Raw genomic sequence first — 15,409 nt, forward strand, 5'->3', positions numbered from 1 at the left:
CTTCACTTTCGTTTTCGCTTCTTATAACACCTTTTTACTACACCATGCCACCTGTCTGAAGATAGAGTTGTATTTAAACAAACGACTAATGCAGCATAAAGGAAGCTTTAGCATGCACGAACACGGACATATATAATAGGGAAAGCAAAGAGAGAACCAACAAAAATATCTTTTTCATTAGCTTTGACTGGACCACACTTTTCCGGAAATCTACCTCTCTTCAGTTTCCAAAGCTTGATTTCTTTAACAGGAACGCGTTAACGCTGTATTTGACCTTGTTTCTCTTTATGCCTGAGGCTATAATCGAATTTTGTTTTTTGTTATTCCCCATAATGCTGAGCAGCAGGAAGCAAAATATAGACCAGAATTTCCATCGCTTGCAGGCGGCAGCCATCTTTGCTGGGGGGCTGCTGATCGCATGGAACGGACGACCACGATAATGCCCGGCCTGTCCTTATCGCATGCTGGCCTCGAGTGCTGGCTCGCCAACGGTTATGGCGTAATCAAGCCCGCAGCACCTAGCGCTGGCCGCGCCGACTGATGATAGCTGGGGTCAAGATTAATATGCTTGCTCTAAACGTGGGTGCGAGAGTAGAAATAATCTGGTCTATACTGGAACCATGGTCTCGACCGTTATCTGAGCAAGGGACCATGTGAGCACCACTGCACTTTTTGAAGACCTATTAGGCATGTGATCGCCTGTGCTTACGCGATGGACGCTGTTATGTGTGCTCGCGCATCACTTGTTCTCGCTTTCCTTTTCCCTTTCCATTTATTTTTGCTCGAGTACCTTTCAGTTCCTTATTGTAGGGTCGCAAGTCATGCACAGCCTGCAGTTACCTCCCTGCCTTTTATTTTCTTTCGCGTTTTCTCTATGAGTAACTTGTTGGAATAATGCGTTCTCACGCTGTCCTCTGGGCCCGACTTTCGTATCATTAATGCATTCACCTAACCCCTGTTGGTCAAAGTTAATCCGCGGTCCCCGACTACCGCGTGCTTCATAATCAGATCACGGGTTCTTGTAACCTGTCTGTGTCAGTGCCATGTCCCTCAGAAAAGAAAAGAAAAGAAAAGAAAAGAAAAGGAATAAATTGATCTAAACGTGCTCGCGTGGGCAGTTTCTATATGCTTCGAGGCGCCCCGGAAGGTTTAATACGTCGCCTTGCGCACACTTCGAGCGGTAACTACCACACCGATGACTCGTTGGCCTTCTGGAAGCTTGCGGTGGGCTCCGAAGCGCCGAGTGAAAGCGCCAACGCTCTCCTCAGAGAGATACGACGGCTGGCCGGACCCTAAGACTCCCGCTTGCGACTCCCTATTAACTTACTCGAAGGTTACCGGGCATTTGGGCGTTCAGGTGTGACACGGCAGGTGGCTCGATGCTAACCTCCGTTAACTCTTTCTTTCACCCTACCATTCTACCCTTGCGATGGAGCGTCGTTTGGCACAGCGATAAATCTTTTACGTCGGCTTGCCCGCATTTAGCGCTTTGCTTGTCACGGTGCGTTACACGCGACCGCCGAGAAGCGGCAATCTATACTCTGATAGTGCCTACGTGCTCGCGCATGTATGTAAAAAGAAAGCGCTAATAAATGTGTTGCCGGTTGTGCCACACCGACGTAGTGCAGAAACATGCAAAGTTCCATATGTATGACCGCAGACAGAAAAATAAAAAAAGTCATGAGCCATTCTACTCTGCGCAGGTGGATGAGCGGAGAAGCCGTGTAGCACACGACGCATAGGTGACACTTAAGTTTAATGAAAGGTACAGTAGGGCACACGACTTTCATGAAAGGTATAGAAAGTTACGGAAGGTCCCGTTTGAGTTTAGCGTATGGTCATTCGAGCAGCATGCGTGTTTTTAGCCGCAACATGCGTCGTCTTGTCCGGCTTGCTGCCGTAAATGAAAGTCAACGAAGAACAAATTGCCACCGCTGTAATCTGAACGTACAACTTTTTTTTTTAATTAAATGTATATAAGGAGAGGTTGGTGCCAATGCGTGGTACCGGCTACTCTCTTCTATTGCGCAATGGTTGTCGTCGCGAAGTAGAAAGTAAAACACAAGGCTATAAAAAGCACATGGTACAGCACTCGCCCACTTAGCCCAAGTTCTTCAATAGAATATTCTGTCCACTCAACACAAAAGTTGGCAAAACACAGGTATTCACAAGATTGAAATCTTCGCACAAAACGTCACAGTTCACTAAAATGTTGTCATAGCCGATCATGTCACTTTGGAATTGCCTCTTAAATGCCGCAGCGTAACTGCAACAATGAGGTTTTCACAAAGAATTCTCTGCTAAAACAAAATATACAAGAATATTGTATGCAAGGATACCGGTTAACAATAACGCGAATATAATTTTTATCAAATTTAGTACTTTTGTGACATTTCTGATACCTCTAAAAATTGCACTACTGCGCGCGCAGCGATGTTTTGAGAACTTCCTCTTGGCCATGGGCCCAAGATTTTGCTATTGATGGGGGCCGTTTATCTAAACAATTTAGCTTTTGTGAAAGTGTCTTTCGAGGAGCATCATAATCTTTACAGTGTAGAAGAAGGTGCTCTATGTCTTCTTCAGCTCTCCAAGTGAGCATGTAGCACTGTCAGATTTTCTTATTCTGTACAGGAAGGTCTTTGTATAGGCCGTGCCGAGCGGAAACCTATGAATGACTGCTTCTACAGATCGGCTAACCTTTATCGGAATATTAAATTCTACGCCTGGATCAATGCTACACAACTGAGAGTTCTGTGCACCATTTGCGAACCAACTTTCCTTGGACAATCGACAGCGCAGCTTATTCAGTATACATCGCGCATCACTCATCGGTAGATGTAGTAGCGATAAATTATTCTCCTGATGTGCTGCATGTGCCATGCGATCATCTGTGTCGTTTCCTATGATTTCACAGTGACTTGGAACCCACTGGAACATTATGCTGTGGTTTAGATATCTCGCTATGGGGTATGTCTTCTGTATTTCGTATGTCAGCACGCTACCTTTGTTTCCTAAGCTGATTCCTTTTAAAGAGACTAATGAGGCTTGTCAGTCACTGATAACTACCCAGCGAAGAGGACCTGGCTGTCAACATATGAAACGCAAAGCACAGAGTATTGCATAAAGTTCTGCCGTTGTGGACGTTGTAAAGTAGCTGAGCTTAAAAGCTTTTTTTCTCTTTGTATGCAGGTATAAAGAATGCCGACGGTGAACTTTGATTCCAACATGGTCTATCGGTGTAGACGTGAATATGGTCTACATATTTAGTGTAGAGATGTGATAAGGTTGATTGTTTAACCGCAATTATGGGCACTTCACTCTTACGAGCTAATCCCGGAATTGAAGTTACAATTTCGGGATTGAGAGCCGCCATGGGGGATGAGATGCGCGTGGAGAGCAGTACTCTTGCGTGGGCAGTGAGTTTTTGCATCTTACTGTATTTTCATGTATCCCTGCGGCGGTTCTCTCCTGAACAGCTCGGTATAGAGGATGGTTTGCGTGTTGAGTTGCCACACGAAAATAATGTCGACAAGTTTCTGTGTATCTCAGGGCATGGAAACTTCATTTCAAGAAAAAAACAAAAAAAAGAACGGTTACTTGTGACTCTTTTTTGTCAGCCCTTATTCGCCGCATAAATAACTCTCTTTAGAGGTACACTTTAACTCTCTTTCGGGGAGTCGCGCCTCCCACAACTCTCCAACGATAGTGTAGTGACATCTAAAATAGAGTTTACATGCATACTTAAAAATAGTTACGTATGTGACAAGTCACGACTCACCGGGTGAAGTAACAGGTAACTTTTATTTTTCTTGGAGTGAAGTTATACGCTCAGATTCCAGCGGTGGCAATTTGTTCTTCGTTTACTTTCACTTCCTTCTTATCATTTATACTGACCGAAAAGCTAAAAATAGCCTACCTCGTGCCTTTCGTGGCTTCGTTACATGTTGTACTTATATGGTTGAGACTACGAAAACTGGGGCCAATCCGTTTTCCCATCGCGTCATATAATAAGGAGCAGGCAGCACATACTCTTACGGAAACAAACGCTCGTCTTGGAAGCTAGTGGTCTTCCTAATGAGAAAGGTCCATCTGTTTTGGAGTTGAGCGACGTCCTTCACACTGGCAATTATTCTTTTGACTCTCGTAAACAGGCCTTACGCAAGGAACCGCCAAATCTATCCACCCGGCTTAGAAAAACCTTGATCTTCGCGCAACAAACAGCTTGGCAGGTAGGTGGCAAGACCGGATTTTCGTTTCCGGGTTTCTTTGATCGTGTTTGTTTACCGCAGAGGAAAACGTGCTCTGAAGAAGAAGAAGAAAAAAAAAGAAAGAGAGCATGGAAGATACAAGAACGGCAACACGATAGTAAAAAGGAAAACATCTTTCGTTCCGGCTTCGGCTATAGGAAAGACTCCCACTGGCAATAATAGGTGTCGCGCTTGTCGGCTTAGCCGGTATTGCCTTCGCGCCTGGCGGCCACGTGAAGTGGATCTCCTCTCGAACGCGAAAAAAAAAAAACCAAAACCAAACAAAAACAAGATGCCCAGCACTGGAGAGCACGAGCGTCGTCCTTTTCTTCCCCGTCTTCGCTTCGCACAATCATGCTTTCCCTTCCTGCGGAAGCGTCCCGAACCACGCAACAAACGCGTCGGTAGGCCGCCACCACGGTCGGACGCGCGTGCAATCAATCCCGCCGTACAAGCCTCGGGAAACACAAGCGCCCTAAGGAAAAGAAACGCAAGGACGCGTAGAAGCGAGGCACTCGAAAACGGTGCCCCCGACACTCGCGAGAATGCAGAAAAGGTAATACGGGGAAGAGAGACTCGCTCCTAAGGATACCTCCAACTGCGAAGACAAACGGGCGTGATCGGCATCTCAGTGGAGAAGAAGATGAGAGAAAAAAAAAAAAGTCGCGGTTCAAGAGCCTGACCTCGCCGTTCGGTTTCGCTAATAGCGATGCACGTTTCATTGCGCTCAGTGCGTGCTAATGGTTCGCCGCTCTATATAGCTTCGCCTTCGGCTTACTCTACTCTCCGGCCATTCGGGAAGAGTAATTTGTTTCGCAGTAGGTAGTGCGGCGGCGCCTGTTGGCGTCTAAGGCCACCTGACAAGCCCAGCAGCCGTTTTTTTTCCCGGGACTTTACTCACGTACACCTTCGCCGGTAGCCAACCCGATACCTCATTCTTCACCTCACTCCTTTTTTGTTCCCCTTCTTTAATACCCCTGAAGGCGCGGTAGTACGGGTACTTGTTCCCCGCGGCTCACGGGGCAATCAGAGAGCAACAGATTGACTCATGGTAGCACTGCGGGCAATGGAAAGAAAGATAGCTAAATAAAAAGAGATTGCGGGCGTTAAGAAACGCGCTCGGTGGTTAAACCGCGGGACGGCGGGGCGCAACACGGTTACCTAGGGGTGCTTCGGGTCCGTTAGCGAGGCCAAAAAGTATATTGTTCCTTGCGTTGGCGAGCAGGGCCCTTCCCCCGTTAATGGGATGCAGCGAGCAGGCCTTATTAAAACGCCATGCTGCGCGAACCGTACGTGATGGGCTGCTTTCCCCGCAGGGCTTGAAACTGCGAGAAGCTCTAAGACAATTAAGCGAAGCGCGTCTATGTGCGGCTGCCACACCGGGTACTTCGGGAAGAGCTTTCACTACAGCTCCGGCAACACTACCCTCTCTTTAACAAAGAAAGCAACGTGGTATAACAGGCTTTAGTGCAAAAAATTGATGTTTCTACCACCGTTACCGCCGACGCTTAAGTTTCACGCCACGTGGCGTCGGGGTTGCCCGTAGGTGCCTTTTCGTTGCCACGAAAGAACAGGCTCTAACCTATGACGTCTCCGAAAAAAAAAAGTAAACGTAACGAGCCTAGAGAAATCCTTTGTTAGGATTCGTCGACGCGCCAAACTCGGCGATCTCTCCACTGTTTCGGTAATTAGGACGTTGAAAAAAAAATGAAATTGGTGCGGCGAATGACAGCTGTTGCGCCTCCTAACAAAACGCTGAAGCTCTTTGAGAATCGCAGTGCTTAGATGAGTTAGGGGCGTAAGGTCTGCACGAAACAACACTCTGGAAGACAATCATCGAACGAAGTGTATAGAGATGTACAGTGTGCTGTGCGCGCACCCGTCTTTTCTTTCGCCTGTTGTCTGTTTGTGTAAAGGTTTTTTCGAGACCTCAGTCTATTCGCTCGCGGTTCCGTCAAGATTCTGGAAGCAGCTGTTTAGCCGCAACAAGCTGTGACTTCGCCTCAGCGATGAATGCATTGTCTTCTGGCGTCAAGGCGAATTCGTTCCTCGCTCCACTGCGATTTTTGTAAGCGTGGTTTGATCTGCACTGACGATGCGGTTAACCTTGCGTACATAAATGATAATTTTTGTTGCAATTTTGTTCCTTTTCATCGTGTATTAAGAAGTTGTAGAAGAGTAATATTCGGTGTTAATATGCTGCGACCTTTAGATGCGAAGTATCTTAAGGCGGAGCTCAATCCGGTGGTGGTGGTGTGCGGCGTGACCACCCTTACTGCGCATGCGCATACCCTCTCCACACACCTCCTCTCCACTCACCCTCTCCCCTCCCTCTCCACTTTCCCTCTCCCTCCCCCTCTCCCATTACCCCTCTCCTCTTCCCCTCTACACTTTCCCTCTCCTATTTCCCTCTCTCTTCCCCCTCTCCCATACCCCTCTCCCCTCCCCCTTTCCACTCTTCCTCTGAAACGCGGGCTAGACATGCCGAAATTCTCTCCTGCGCAACGCCGCGGTGAGCTCGAGCGCATGCGCGTCCCCTCCCCTTCTCTCTCCTCTCCTACGCTGCCCCCCTCTCGCCCGCCTGTCGACCGCGTTCCCTGCTCGCCCTGTGAGAATTAACGGCCAGGCTAGATGGAAGATACGACGCGCGTAGCGTCCCTCTTCGCGTTCCACGACGCGAGGTCGGTAGCATGCCCAACGATCACCAACGGAACGCGATCGTGCAAGTGCTACGGCTTCGCATCGCCTCATGTTCCCCTTTAGCGGGAGATGGTGTAATTTTTAGGGGCGAAGCTCCTTAAGGCGGCACCCGTTCGTCCCTCGTAGTCGTCGTCGTAGTAGTAGCAGTAGTAGTAGTCGTATTCCGTAAAAAGTCTTACGCTTTGACCTCCAAGGTGGTGCCGGTGGGAGATTTTTCCTGTGCGTTGTTGAACAATAAAAAATTCGCAGCGTGCGCGTTAACTAAAAGCCGAATTCTTCTGTCTCTCATTCCCCATTAGCAGCCATTGGCATGTTCCAGTAGGAAACGTTAGTAGAAGTAGAAGTGTAAGTGTTAGCTAAAAGCCGACTTCTTCTGTCTCTCATTCCCATTAGCAGCCATTGTTTACCTCCAAGGTAGTGCCTGGTGAGATTTCTCCTGTGCGTGATTAAACAATAAAATTTTGTTCAAAACGCCGTTGATTGATGAAATAAACCAACGAAAGACGCCAGATGTTTTGTAAAAGCAAAACGAAAGAACGCCAGATGTTTCTAAAGCAAAACGAAAAGACGCCAGCTGCTTAACGAAAGACGCCAGATTTTTCTAAAGCAATGGTTTTCTAAACAATGAAAATTCACAGCGTACATGTAAAATTAAAGTGAGCTGCAAGTCGTCATAACTCATCGAACCTTTAGTATAAACGCGCCCGATCTCACGTCGGTTGGGCAGAATTCACGGAAGATTCACGGTTTACCGATGAACCTCCGCAGCTTCGCCCACTCATCATCATTCACTCCGTGGATATGCTGTGATTTTTTTTTCAATGCGTCGCTTATAATCTGTAGCTGCCTAACATGTATCACCGGGCACATGTATCGCAAATATAAGTTTTAAGCGGTCACTACAGCGATGCGAATTGTTTACAAAAGGCACGCTCCATGAAAACACATATGGCCACGTGAAAGCGTTTGCAACAAATGACAAGAGAAACAGCGGGGTAAATCTATACACCCGGAAATGAGCGGGACGCCAGTTTGAACACGTATCCGCATAAATCATGCAGGCACGGAGTACTCTTCGACGATAGAAGATGCTAGCAGAGATATAAAAGACCACAAAAACGGTATTTCGAGGAAGCCGTAGCAAGCAAGACAGATAACGTACATTGGGAATAGCATGACTGTGCGGTAAAGCTTGCCTGAAGATCAGTGTTCAAGAGAATATGTTAGGTCTCCATGCAGAATTAAACGACTGCATTCAGAGCACGCCTATGCTCGGTAGGGCGTGGTAGGGGCTTAAGTATTTTGATCACCTATGAAAAATACACGTGTGCTCCCGACGCCTTCTCCCTCCTCCACTATCTGATTTTCAGAACTGAAAGTGAGAAAATGAGACATCTTTGAAGAACAACAAAGTTGCCATAGGAGTAGTAGTAGCAGTTCACACGCTGGTTTACTTCAAGTGAGTTGAGGGAAGCGATTAGAGCGAATTTCGGCCTGGAAATTAACGTGACCCACTCGCATGAGATGCTCGGCTGCTGACCCGAAGGTTGTAGGTTCGCTCCCGGCTGTGGCGGTCGCATTTCGATACAGGCGAAAGGCTAGAGGTCCGTGTACTGTACGATGTATGCGTTGCGTTGTGTACGATGTGTGCGATGTATGCGTTAAAGAACACCAGATGGTCGAAATTTCTAGAGCCCTCCGCCACGGCGTGCTTCATAACAGGGGCGTAGCCAGAAATTTTTTTCGGGGGGGGGGGGGGTGTCAACCATACTTTATGTATGTTCGTGCGTGCGTTTGTATGTGTGCGTGTATATATACAATAATAGCGAAAGACGTTCCACCGAGCGGCGCTGCCTCTTTGGTGAGCTATTCTTTCTCTGTTTTTTGAAGAACAAGTGCTGGTTTGAGACTTTCTACTGCTGGCCAGAGAGAACAGGCACTCTGAGGGATACATATGCGTTGAAGATCTCGCGCATTATTGTGAGTTTTCGCTGCGCTCTCCAGGGCGTCTCTACCAACTACGGCAGGAGGCAGCAGAGAACGACGGCACGAGCCATATGACCGGCAGCGCGTTCTAAGGCACGTGAGTGCCACAGAACCGGCCCAGCATTCGGGAATGTCACAGCATGCGAACCACGTTATCAAACCGGCGATGCTAGTACTAAACGCTGCAGTTCATACCAGCGTACCTTCAGAGACCTTGGCTGAGACAGGCGAAAGCGAAGCCAAGAAACCTCGCGTCGACGATGATAGGACATCGACCTATGACTTAAGTGAAGAAGAAATTGATTGTGATGACACGCCGTTCACCTTCGTGACCTATAAAAAGAAACGACCGGAGGGAATTCCAGTCGTCTTTCGACCATCAGAGGAAGGCAACAGCTTCTGGCATGTGAATCCAAACCGTGCTGCTTCGGAAATTGTCTCAGCGGCAAAGGAAAAAGTCCAGTCGTTCCGCGTAAACAGAGATGGGAGCTTTTCTGTCAGCGTTTCTTCTGTGTCATCGGCAAAGCATCTCCTAACGATGAATGAAGTGGCTGGATTGGGAGTCAAGCCTTATATTCCAGCATCTTATACGAGAAACGTCGGCAAGATACGCCATGTCCCACTTCAATACACTGAGGAGCAACTGGTTGATTTTCTTGAAGGATTTTGGTGTGACATCTGCCCGCCGTCAGGCACGCTTCAAACGACAAGAAGATGGTGCGATCGAATCTCACCCTCTGAGAACTGTTATACTGACCTTCAGAGAAGACAGGCCAATACAGGAAAGGGTGCATCTGGGCTTCACGAGTCATCCTGTGGAAGAATACCTTGGTCCTGCCCTGAGGTGCTACAACTGCCAGAGATTTGGCCATTTAGCCAAGAACTGTCACAGTCCACGTCGCTGCAAGATATGCTCAGAGAACCACGACCACTCGGAGTGCAAGTCCGTGCTGCAGCCAAAGTGCGCCAACTGTGGAGGAAACCATACAGCTTCCTACTCCGGCTGCCCTCAGAACAGAGCTGCCTCAAGATTACGCAGGCACGAGTGGACATATGGAAGGTCGCCTCCACATAATGCGCCCCCACCTAACCCCGACACTGTAAGATATGCGGCTTCAAATGCCTACGAAGAGCAGGACCAAGCGGATAAAATGAGTTATTCTACAGTCCTAAAGAAACCGAGCAGACAACCTCCGGTCAGCGAACGACACGATCTGCTCTCAGAGAATGGTGCTCACCTCTCCCCAGACACCACGGCAGACACCTCATCAAACATCATCCCAGCGATTACCTCAGCGTTCACTCCTGCCACAGAAACCATCTCAGCGGTCATCTGATGCTCCTCCTCGACGGCCTGCTCCGACCCCGGACGGAGCTTCAGCGCCAGTTAATGATCACTCGTCTGCACCTTTGGCTCAGGTGATACTACCGATGCTATTCACAGCTCTTCGTGCAATTCTCAGCGCCCTTCCACAAGCAAACAACCTACCGGAGGTAAAAGCATTACTGTCAATGGAGCCGCTAGTGCTCCCACAACCTCAGTCAGCTTCATGGCAGGCTTACTATGAATGGTCGCTATGACAATGTCTTCATATATCAGTGGAATGCTAACAGCCTTCGTAACAAGGCAGCTGATTTTCGTAAATTACTCGCTCAACATAACTTTCCTGTATTATGCATACAGGAGGCAGGTGTGCGTGATGACTTCCGACTTTCTAACTACGTGATATATAAATCATCGCGCAGAGCTGGAAACAGCAGAGCGATGCTATGCGTTAGAAAAGATCTGCCGTCCTATTTAATACAGTCAAGTGACTCAGATATACCGGAGTTTGTGGCATGTAAAATATCTTTTAGAAATAGAAGTGTCACTGTGATAAGCCTTTATCTACAAGCTTCTAGCAAAATATCTTTATACAGCCTGGTGAATGTGTTTGATATCGCAGACACATGTGTGTTGGTTTGTGGGGACTTCAACGCTCATAACGTAATCTGGGGCAGTGAACATACTGATTCTCGTGGACATGTTATTGAGTGCGGTGCCGAGAAATGCAAGCTGACAGTGCTAAATGATAGCTCTCCAACTTTTCTAAGGGGGTATCGTTACTCCAGCTGTATCGATGTCACGCTATGCTCACATGACCTTCTTGAGGGTTCTGAATGGTCAACAGATATAGAAACGCATGGCAGTGATCACTTCCCGATTCTGATAAAACATCGGCTTATGCGGAGTACAAGAACTCAGCGCTACTCAAAATATACTAACTGGCAGCATTTTCGTCATCGCATAACGAGTGCATTAGGCGAAAAGCCAAACTTAGCAACTTTTACAACTATACTGTGCGACTCTTATAAGATTAGCACCAAGCAGGTCATTGTCCCAAATGAGTATGCTGCAGTTGACGGAGAATACGAACGCTTAAGAGCAATCAGAAGACGAGCAGAACGGGCTTACCGTCGCAGCGGAAAACTCGAGGACTACAAGACGGCACAAAAACTCTACTCAACATCACACCGTCGCTTACAGAAATTAGGTAGAGACGATGGCGAGAATACTGCTCGTCGTTGAGTCCTTTCACTCCTGTTCCTAAAATATGGGCGGTTGTCCGATCCTTCAGCGGTCCCGTTACCCAGAGCAATCCTTTCCGAGCTCTTTCCATAGCCCTTAACACTCAGCAAGCAGATGTTGCTGACGAATTCTGTCGGCTAATAACCAGACCGGGAATCACAATTACATGCCCACAATTTACAAGTTCCGAAGCACTTGCCAATCAAAAGGTGCGTGCGTGTTTTATGTCGCAACACCCTCAACTTGATTGTGAGTTTAGCTTAGACGAACTGAAGAGTGCTCTTGAGTTATGTCGTACAAAGACAGCTGCGGGACCAGATGGCGTTACATATATGATGCTGAAGAACCTTGGACCAGCAGGTAGAATGGCACTGCTAGAGCTATTTAACGATATGTGGATATCAGAGACTCTTCCTGATTCATGGAAATTAGGTCGTATAATTCCAGTCCTAAAACCAGGAAAGACCCCTCTATGCCTTGAATCCTTCCACCCGGTCTGTTTCGCAAGCTGTCTCTGTAAGTTGATGGAGATAATGGCAAACAGTCGACTTCAATGGTGGTGTGAACATACAAGAGTGCTGTCAGACTACATGACAGGTTTTCGGCAAAGGCGATGCACAATGGATGCGGTATTAGATATTGTCACATGCGTTGAGCACGAACGCATATGTGGAAACGTCACAATTGCGGCATTTCTCGACATTCAAAGGGCATTCGACTCTGTTAGTCACATTCACGTGCTGGCTGGGATGTTAGAACTTGGGTTATGTGGTCGATCGCTGCGATGGATTTCAAATTTTTTGAGTGAAAGGAAAATATACATGGTAACAGTTGAGGGACAAAGTAATTACCATTCCGTCACACAGGGTGTTCCACAAGGAAGTGTTCTAAGCCCACTCCTCTTCAACTGTGTAATGGCAGCGTTACCGGGAAAGTTACCAACTGGATTGCGGTATTCACTCTACGCAGATGACATCTGCATATGGGCCTCAGGATCAGATATACGCGAAGTTCAAACAGTGCTGCAACAGGGTCTCAACATTATCGACAATTTTTTGAAGGAAAGAGGCATGAGTCTCTCGTACGCGAAGACAGCGGTATTACCTTTCACTAGACGACAGATGAATAATTTCAGTCTTACACTGGAAGGACAAACGTTGACGTTGGTGAAAGAACATAAATTTCTTGGCGTTATCCTTGACAGACAGCTGTCGTGGGCGTCGCACATTCGCGCATTAGAAAAACAAGTCAATATAGTTGCCAACGTACTCCGTCGACTCGCTGGCACAACATGGGGGGGATCAGTCTCTTCACTATTGCAAGTGCATAACGCACTAATAAAGCAAAAGATTGCTTATTCGGCACCTGTTCTCCAGGGGTTGTCGCAAACTACCGAGGAACGCCTTCAGAGGTTACTGGCAAGGGGGCTAAGGGTGTGTCTAGGAGTCCCACAGGCAACTTCGAGTCCTCTCGTTATAGCTGAAGCTCGTCATCCGCCATTTACTGTCATACGAACAGTCGAAACTTGTCGACATGTTTACCGCATTTTAACTCAGCACGAGACGCATCCATTGAACCTCGCACTTATAGAAAGAAATAAATGTAAGCTTCACAATATCGTTCAAGAACGTAAAGAACTATTACCGAGATATGAGATAAGCAGAGTAGATATTAATTTCCCTCCTTGGATGCTGCCAAGACCAAAATACAGTTGTCGGTTGAGGGAATAATATCAAAAAGGGACATGTTCATGATATTCGCGCAGCAGCTGGCACTATTCCAGATTTATAACCTATATCCACAGTATAGTCACGTTTATACAGACGGCTCTTGCCATGCAAATTCCTCCTCTTCGGCTTTTGTCATTCCACACTCGGCAGTAGAGCAGACATTTAAATTATGTAGAGTGACGTCTTCTACCGTTGCGGAACTCTTTGCAATTCTATCCGCGTTGCGCTTTATAACATCAGTAAAAAAGGAGCAAAAATGGGTCATTTTTAGCGATTCACAGGCCGCTCTAGCGTCTCTACAAAGTACTAGAAAAGATTCTCTAAACTCTTCCCTATTATATGAAACCCTAAAAGAACACGCAAAAGCAAAAGCAATGAATCACGTGATCACATTCCAATGGATACCAGGTCACTGCAACATTCCAGGAAACACTGCAGCGGACGCCGCGGCAAATCGGGCGCACAATAACGAAGAGACAATTAGCCTTCCAATTTCTCACAATGAAATCCGCCTACTCCTGAGACAGACAACCTTTAGCCTCACCAAAGACAAATGGTTCGATGAAAAGTCTAAAAGTTCGGACTTATATTAATAGACCCTGACATAAAACTATGCATTCCATCAGACTTGAGAGAAAATAGGAGATTTGAAGCATTAGTCCACCGCCTACGGCTTGGCACAGCATTTACGCGACACTTCCTACACAGGATAAAGCGTGCGTCTAGTACAGAATGTTCCTGCGGCCACCCTGACGAAGATGTACATCATCTACTTATCGAGTGCACAAACTATGAATCACAACGAAAAGTATTACGAGCAAGTCTACTACTTTTAGATAGAAGGCCTTTCACATTGACGAAAATACGAGGTCCATGGCCAACGGCAAGTCTTCAGAAAAGAGCGCTTGTCGCCTTGAAGAAGTTTCTTGAAGAATCGAATATTTTATGGAAATATTGACCTACTGCACACGATGTCGACTTCCCCTTCATACTGAAGGAATTGTGTTATGTTTGTGATAGTGCGTTTGAATTTATGTGTCATCATTTGTGTCAGTGTGTTTTCCTGTGCATGTCAAGCAATACAGAATATTTGGGTTTGAGCGTATACAGGTGAACTGACTTTTCCCATTTGAACTTGTCATACAACACTTGTGTACATATGAACCTATTAGACGTATATGAACTGCCATGTGATGTTCGGCTGTGCGTATTTTCCTGTGTTCTACTGTATTGCATTTTGTGCCCTTATTAATCTTGTTACTACATATTCTGTATTCTAAGCGAGAAGGAGTAGCCGGTGCCACTATAATGGCACCAACCTCTCCTATTCCATCATTTCAATAAAAAAAAAGCGCAAAATATAGACAAGGACAGATGAAGAGACGACACCGCGCTGAACTCGCAACTAAACTTTATTGGAAAGCACACGCACATATATCAAGCATTCGACCTGGTCACGTGGCAAACCAAAGGCGTCTTCGTAGCATAGCAAACAAGGTACGAGTTTGCTATGCTACGCAGATGCCTTTGGTTTGCCACGTGACCGGGTCGAATGCTTGATATATGTGCGTGTGCTTTCCAATAAAGTTTAGTTGCGAGTTCAGCGCGGTGTCGTCTCTTCATCTGTCCTTGTCTATATTTTGCGCTTTTTTTACATCCCAAGGGTGTATATATACGCAAGCAAAACTGAAAAATTTCTGGGGGGGGGGGGTGGCGTTGAACCCCCCACCCCGCCCTTCGCTACGCCCCTGCTTCATAATGACATCGTGATTTCAGTACGTAAAGCCCCACAAATTATTATTACTCGAATGAGACATGCTGCTACTTTGTGCGAAAATGAAGTCGATGCTTCTGCTTTGCGTGCGAGCACTGACTCGATTATAGCTTCGAAATTGCGTATCGCGTGTCTCGAAGCGAAGCTGAATATTGTCGCTTCAAGCGTCTTTCTTTCAGAGGCGGTTGCCTTGAGAAACTGGCGAATGCAGTTATCGTACGCGAACACTTAGGCACTGGAATCACATTTCCCGCCATACTTGAAGTATGCGCCGAGGCGTTCCTCGGCTAGCAGCTAGTTCCGGTTGACGTGACAGTACAGGTTGGGACTACGATGTTCACGGAGACACGGTTCATGATTCTGCACGTAAGCTCATAAAGTGATAAGTGGCCACATGAGGTGA

At 46.9% G+C, this 15,409-nt stretch overlaps 1 protein-coding gene across 2 annotated transcripts in view; it reads left to right on the forward strand.

The window, feature by feature from the left end:
• Positions 1-15,409, forward strand: part of LOC119383400 (uncharacterized) — a 132,914-nt gene that overhangs the window by 36,780 nt on the left and 80,725 nt on the right. The gene's annotated exons all lie outside the window — the stretch shown is intronic.

This window comes from Rhipicephalus sanguineus, chromosome 2, assembly GCF_013339695.2.
Source record: "Rhipicephalus sanguineus isolate Rsan-2018 chromosome 2, BIME_Rsan_1.4, whole genome shotgun sequence".
In the NCBI taxonomy this organism is placed as follows: Eukaryota; Metazoa; Arthropoda; class Arachnida; order Ixodida; family Ixodidae; genus Rhipicephalus; species Rhipicephalus sanguineus.